Here is an 8,429-nt window from a genome sequence, read left to right on the forward strand (position 1 = left end):
TTTGATGAAAATCATTGGCAAACATGGAAGGGGGACTTGAATTTCGCCTGTGCACGGAATTATTAACAATTCCTTTTATAGTAGGTCCAAGAGAAAACATCCAAGTCTCCTCCTTACCCAACTTGTTGATTGTCCTTTCCTTCTACACCCTACGCTTCGCCACTTTGGAAAAGGTTCTCCCACATGTTGCTAAATAAGAGGTGTAATACCCCATATAAAATATAAATTAGAAGGAATGTCATGATTACTGCTTTAATAGTTACTCGCGATTCATGAGTTTAATAGCCTTCGAATAACTAATCTATAATATCAAATACTTAATTATATCTTAGCAATTTATTTATAATTACAACTAAATATTAAGCACATATCCCTTGATTATATATAACTAAATAATTACCCCATATGTATAATTTTACAATCCAATTATTACAACTATTATATGGGGGTCGAAATGATAGCTATTATTGCCAGCAAACACTGTAAATGGCAATTAGTCTATGACATAATTACCACAACTACAAGTAGGGGGTCAAAAAAAATATTCAAACTAAACTGAAAACTTCGGTCTTTCTAGTTTGGGACTCATTCGGTTCAAGTAATAAGTAAATGAATTTGGATAGTTTGATGATTTGGATTTCGTTTTCTTTTCTTCTTCTTCCTTTTTTGGGGGGGGAATCGCCAGATTCAAAAAGTAGGGGAAAAATATCATAAAAGTTATAAACATATTGCATTTGTATCAATATAGTCTTAAACTTTTTAACAATATCAATTCAGTATGAAACATCTTGACTTTGTGCCAATTTAGTTTTAAACCCTTTATTGATGCCAATTTAGTTTTAAAACTTTTGATTTGGTATCAATTTAGTCATTAACCTTTTTGATCTAGTGTCAACTAGTCATTTCGACTAATTTTGGTTGGATATTATTGTCGTGGACGCCAGTCGACTAATGTGGCATAACTAACACTAACGTGAACAAGCCAGACATAAGGGTCAACAAGGTCGAGGTTGACCTCCACCTTGTCAGCCTCTTGCGAGGCTCGAGCCCTCGCTAGAAACGGCAAGGGCAGTCTCACGCTAGACAGGCGAGGTAGTGCAAGGCTTGACCTCACTAGATCTGGCGTGGTTGAGCCTCGCCTAGCCCTTGGTGAAGCCCTCGCCAAAGGCCACAAGGTCACTCTCGCAAGAGCTCAAGCCCTTGTCCATGGCCAGGAAGGCATGACCCTCCCAAATCTGGCGAGGGTGAGTCTCACTAGCCCAGCGTGAGGCCGCCTTCACAGCTACTGCCCATTGGTGAGGACTCGAGCCTCACTAGTGGCTAGTGAAGCTCGTCGACTCCATCGACCCTCATCTCTAGTCAGTCGCTTGACCGATGACTAGCTAGACGAAGGAGGAGGGGAAGAACATAAAGAAAAAAAAAAAGAGAGAAAAGACAAAGAAGAGGGAAAATGAAAAGAAAATAGATAAATTAATAAATAATTCAAAAAATATCAAAATATTATTACCACGTTAACGTCGGCCATGCCATATTAGTCAACTAGTATCCACATAAGCAATATCTGACCAAAATTAATTAGAAAGACTGAATTGGTATTAAATCAAAATATTTATGACTAAATTGAAACAAAATAAAAAAATTTAGGGCGAAATTGGCACTAATAAAAGCTTTAAGATGAAATCGGCACAAGTCAATGGATTTAGAATTGAATCGAGAACCAAGTGAGCTAATGCACAACGATCTAAGATCGAAATTGATGAGCCGAGTGGAAGATGGAAGATCTGAGAACCCTGCAATGGAAGACGACGATGACGACGAGCACGAAGATGTTTAGGGCTTTTTGTGGCGGGAGATCTGGGTCAACGAGAAAAAGGGAGGGTGGGGGTAAATAGATGGTGAGGCGAAGTGGAGCTGTCGTAAACCCTAGACGTGTTGGCGCTCGGGTGGGGGACCCAATCTCGGGCCACCGAATTCGGCCCGAGTCAAATGGGCCTAAAATTTCATTTGTTGGGCCTAGGTAGACCATGGGCATTTTAGCTATAAGGCCTGATCCACCCATCCATCCATCCCGATTTCACCTTGATGGGCATGTGTTGGGCAATGAACTATATGCCCGATCAGACCCGCACATTGTGATTGGGATTCGTTCAATAATCAGTTTACTTGGGAATTATTGTGGCCACGAGCAAAAATAGATAAAAGAAACTTGTGGTTGGAACGAAATTGAGTACCCAAAAAATTTAATTCATGGAGCCAAGCGGGCCAAAATTTTAAGTTGGTAATTCAATCAATCCTTTTTGATTGATCCTACTGGTCCTATTCAATGAAAATCATCTACCCATATGTACGAAAATAGAACATAAATTTCGGCAAGGGACCTGATTGAACATTTACATGAACTTCTTGTTTGTTCGGAGTCATTAATATTTCCTTTGTACTAGGTCCAAGAGAAAGCATCCAAGTCTCCTCCTCACCCAACTTATTGATTGTCCCGTCCTCTTACACTCCAAGCTTCGCCACTTAGAGAAAGCCTCTCGATCGGCATGTGTTGGACAATGAACTACGCCTGATCGGACCCGCATGTCGTGATCAGGACTCACTCAATGTTCAGTTCTCCTTGGGAATAACCGCAGCATGAGCAAAAATAGATAAGAAACTTTCGGTCGGAATGAAATCGAGTATAAAAAAAAATTAATTCATGTAGAGAGGGTTGAAAATTTAAGTCGGTAATTCAATCAGGCCTCCTCGATTGATCTTGCCAGTATTGTTCAATGAAAATCATTGACCGACATGTACAAGAATGAAGAAAAAAATTTTAAATAAGGGGGACTCGATTGAATATTTACATGAATTTTGCCTGTGCACGGAATTATTAACAATTCCTTTTATAGTAGGTCCAAGAGAAAACATCCAAGTCTCCTCCTTACCCACTTTGTTGATTGTCCTTTCCTTCTACACCCTACGCTTCGCCACTTTGGAAAAGGCTCTCCCACATGTTGCTAAATCACAGGTGTAATACCCCATATATAATACAGATTAGAAGGAATGTCATGATTACTGCTTTAATAGTTAATCGCGATTCATGAGTTTAATAGCCTTCAAATAAATAATCTATAATATCAAATACTTATTTATATCTTAGCAATTTATTTATAATTACAACTAAATATTAAGCACATATCCCGTGATTATTTTATAATAATTACCCCCATATGTATAATTTTACATAACTAGCTGATTGAACTAGCAACATCACGTCAATCCAGTTATAACAACTATTAAATGGGGATCGATATAATAGCTATTATTGCCAGCAAACACTATAATTAGCAATCAGTCTATGACACAATTACCACGACTACAAGTATGGGGTCAAAAATACTAGACTAAACTGAACACTTTGGTCTTTTTGGTTTGGGACTCATTCGGTTCAAGTAATAAGTAAATGAATTTGGATAGTTTGATGATTTGGATTTCGTTTTCTTTTCTTCTTCTCTTTTTTTTTGGAAATCGCCAGATTCAAAAAGTAGGGAAAAAATATCAGAAAAGTTATAAACATATTGCATTTGTATCAATATAGTTTTAAACTTTTTAACAATATCAATTAAGTATTAACCATTTTGACTTTGTGCCAATTTAGCTTTAAACCTTTTATTGATGTCAATTTAGTCTTAAAACTTTTTATTCGGTATCAATTTAGTCATTAACATTTTTGATTTAGTGTCAATTTAGTCATTTCGACTAGTTTTGGCTGGATATTACTGCCGTAAATGCTAGTCGGCTGAAGTGACATAACTAACACTGACGTGAACAAGCCAGACACGAGGGTCAACAAGGTTGAGGTTGACCTCAACCTTGTTAGCCTCTGACGAGGCTCGAGCCCTCACTAGCAACAACAAGGGTAGTCTCGTGCTGGGCGAGTGAGATAGCATGAGGCCCGACCTCGCTAGATCTCGCGTAATTGGGCCTCACCAGCCCTTGCCGAGGCTCAAGCCCTCACCAAATGCCACAAGGTCACTCTTGCAAGGGCTTGAGCCTAGAGTTGTTGAACAGGTGGATTGGGTCGGGTTTGGGTCGGGTCAATAATGAGTCAATCCAAATGGACCCATTAACCCATTTATAACCCATTTATATCTAATGTAAATTTTTCAACTTATACCCGACCGACCCAATCCATACCCGACCCATACCCGACTCGACCCATATTAATATGATATTTTCATATTTAACCAAATTTAGGAAAACTTATTCTTATGTTCTTTTTTTTTAAATTATATTACTAAAAAATTCCAAGCAATACAAATCCAATCAATAATTTTTCAACTTTTTATAATTTTTCAAAAAAAATTATTTTTAAAATAATTATTTTAAAAATCGAATTTTTATTATTTTTATTATTTTTAAAATTAAAATTTTTATTATTTTTTAAATATATTTTTAATTTTTCTTTTTTTTTTTGTTGTTCTTCTTTGGCCGGCCATAGGCGAGCCTCGAGCTCGCCCGACTTGCCGATGCCCGTGAGCTCGTGATTCTCACTAAATTTGGCGAGCTCGAGTTCACCCGACGTCGGCGAGCTCAAGTCTTGCTAGATCGGCGAGGCTCGAGCCTCGCCGAACGTCGATGAGGCCGCCGCCTCACTCGGATCCGGGAGAGCTCAAGGCTCGCCGGCGTCGGGCGAGCTCGAGGCTCGCCCGGCAATGGTCACCAGCCATCGCCGTGTGAGCTAAGCTGGAGGAAGAAGAAAGAAAAAAAAAAAAAGGAAAGAAAATAAATTGTAAAGTTAAAGAGGGGAGGGAGATGGTGAGGTTTTGAGTGAAAATAAATGAGTTCATTTTTAATGGGTTTATAAATGGGTCATAAATGGGTCAGCTCTCGACTCACTAAAAATCCATATATCTTAGTCTTGACCGATTAAAACTCATTATGAGTGCTTTATGAAATAAAGCTTGACCCATTAACGACAAATTTAATCATGAATGGATCAATAAATGGGTTGTGCAACTCATTTAACACGTCTACTTGAGCCCTTGCCCATGGCTAAGAAGGCCTGACCCTCCCAGCATCGTGAGGGTGAGTCTCACTCGCCTAGCACAAGGCCCGCCTTCACAGCCGTTGGTGAGGACTCAAGCCTTGCTAGTGGCTGGTTAAGCTCATCGGCTCCACCGACCCTCACCTCTAGTCGATCACCCGACCGATGACTAGTTAGATGAAGGAGGAGGGAAGAAAAAAAGAGAAAAGACAAAGAAGATGAAAAAGAAAAGAAAAGAGATAAATTAATAAATAATTAAGAAAATATCAAATTATTATTAAAAGTTGTCTACGTTAGTGCCGACCATGCCTATTAGCCGACCAAAGATCCACATAAGCAATATTCGGTCAAAATTAACTAGAAAACTGAATTGGTACTAAATCAAAATATTTATGACTAAATTAACCTAAAATCAAAAGTTTTAGGGCGAAATTGGCACTAATAAAAGCTTTAAGATGAAATCGGCACAAGTCAATAGATTTAGAACTGAACTGAGAACCAAGTGAGCTAATGCACAACGATCTAAGATCGAAATTGATGAGCCGAGTGGAAGATGGAAGATCTGAGAACCCTGCGATGGAAGACGACGATGACGACGAGCATGAAGATGTTTAGGGCTTTTTGTGGCGGGAGATTTGGGTCAACGAGAAAAAAGGGAGGGTCGGGGGTGGTGAGGCGAAGTGAAGCTGTCGTAAACCCTTGACGTGTTGAAGCTCGGGCGGGGGGACCCAATCGCGGGCCACCGAATTCGGCCCGAGTCAGATGGGCCTAAAATTTCATTTGTTGGGCCTAGGTAGACCATGGGCATTTTAGCTATAAGGCCCGATCCACCCATCCATCCATCCCGATTTCATCTTGATGGGCATGTGTTGGGCAATGAACTATATGCCCGATCAGACCCGCACATTGTGATTGGCATTCGTTCAATAATCAGTTTACTTGGGAATTATTGTGGCCACGAGCAAAAATAGATAAAAGAAACTTGTGGTTGGAATGAAATTGAGTACCGAAAAATTTAATTCATGGAGCCAAGCGGGTCAAAATTTTAAGTTGGTAATTCAATCGAGCCTTCTTGATTGATCCTGCTGGTCCTATTCAATGAAAATCATCTGCCGACATGTACGAAAATAGAACATAAATTTCGGCAAGGGACATGATTGAACATTTCCATGAACTTCCCGTTTCTTCGGAATCATTACTATTTCCTTTGTAGTAGGTCCAAGAGAAAAGTCTCCTCCTCACCCAACTTATTTATTGTCCCGTCCTCTTACACTCCAAGCTTCGCCACTTAGGGAAAGCCTCTCCCACATGTTGCTAAATTGTCGTCACAAGTGTAATACCCCATATATAAGTTTGATTAAAGGGAATAACGTGATTACCGTTTTAATAGCCATTTGTGATTCATGAGTTTAATAGCCTTAGATCAATAATCTATAATGTCATATACTTACTTATATCTCAGTAATTTATTTTAGTGATAATCTTGTGGTCGAAATGAAATAAAGTACAGTGGACTAATGAATCGAAATAGGTGTAATTCCAAACCGTTACCCTTGAAGATTCAAAGATGTGAAAATTTGACTTAATTGAGATTAGATGGAGTATTTGATTTAGCATGATCCACTTAAAACAACCTCGAGCAATAAACCATGCCGATCTAACTTGATTCGATTGCAATCAGAGTCAAATAAATCGACTCACAACTTTCTCTAAAGTCAAACGCATCAACCTACATTTCACCGTTGGCGATTTGACTAAGGGGTGATAATCTAAGGCAAATAACTCGAGGGATAATACTCGTTCTTAATCGATGGGAAAATTATCCAATAAGTCCTAAATTTATTGTACGATGACTAATTAAATTCTAAACTTTTCAAATTTGTCAATTTAGTCATAAACCTCTTGACAACTTCATAATTTAGCTATAAAAATTTTGATCATTTATCAATTTAGTCCTAAATCTTTAAAAGACTTGCTAGTTTAATCCTTTCAATCAATTTTGACTAGAAAGTCGCTAACGTAACAATTTAGTTAACTTAGACCATCTTACGAGGTACGGTCAATATTGACATGAATAATTTTTATAATCTTTTTTCCTTTTTCTGTTTTCTTTTTCTTTTTCCCTCCGCTAACCTTAGGCGATGGTTGCCCTTGCTGCCCTTAGGCAGGGAACACTTGCGCTTGGGCTAGCGAGGGTTGCCTAAGGCCAACGATAGTCGACGAAGGAAAAAAAAAAAAAAAAAAAGAAAGAGAAATGGCAAAAGTTGTCTACATCGACGCCATCTCACATAGGACAATCGACATTGACTATGCTGCCACCATAACAATGATTTATGGTCAATGGTGGTGGGAAAAATTAAATTGACAAATCGTCGAAATGTCTAATATTAAATTGACAATTCATTAAAAAAAAATTGGATTAAGTTGACACAACTAAAAAGTTTATGGCTAAATTAACAAGTTGTGAAAATATTTATGATAAAATTGACATAATTAAAATGTTTAAGATTGAATTGATTGTTGTATATTAAAATATAGGACTTTTTGACAATTTTCTCCTTTATCGACATATAAAGTCAAGGGGGACTGAGCTAAACGATCCAAACATACGGGATGTCGGGATGCCAAGAAATTTTCACAATATACATAACATCCATCCTCTCTAACCCTTGGCGTTCGTGGAATGATCAATTGCCCACTCAGTTTAAAACGAACAAATTGCTCCCTCATGCCCAAAAAGAAACCTTTAAAAACAAACATAAATTTTCTAAATGGCGAAAAGAGCATGCCTCAGAAAACACAATGATGTCCCTTCACGAGAGAGGTATAATCAAGTCGCTCGTGCATCCGCATGTCATCAATGCAAGCATGCGAGAAACAAGAATGGCTTGCAAATGACGACACTAATGAAGTGCCCTGCCTCTTCGCGCGTAAGAACGTATTTTCTTCGTCTTGGTTATCATGGCAAAGAGCGGACACTCCATTGGAAATTACTAGGAAAGAAACGTGGGGTTTCTCTACCTACGGAAACAAACTCTCCTTGATTTTGATGCTGTGGGTGTCTGTCCCATTTCTCGAGGTACCAAACAAGAGACAAGACCACGTTTTTCTTCCATATATAAATTCCTTGATTACCCAAAGGAACATAAATAAATAGGACATTGCTTCCTATTGGATGCCACTTTTTGATTCTCTATTACCTAAACCATTTGAGCGAGACCAGGAGAAAGGCACCCCACCAGTTAGCCATAACATGGGATTTGTAGATGGCATAGAGACCATACACCTGATAAAATAAATAAACAAAAGATAGTTTATTAGGGGAATATATATGAGTAGAAAATTAAGGAGATTTTGAAATTTTTTGCGAGAATCTATGCGAGGAGGGTGGCGTTTTCTA

This window comes from Eucalyptus grandis, chromosome 1, assembly GCF_016545825.1.
Source record: "Eucalyptus grandis isolate ANBG69807.140 chromosome 1, ASM1654582v1, whole genome shotgun sequence".
Taxonomy (NCBI): domain Eukaryota; kingdom Viridiplantae; phylum Streptophyta; class Magnoliopsida; order Myrtales; family Myrtaceae; genus Eucalyptus; species Eucalyptus grandis.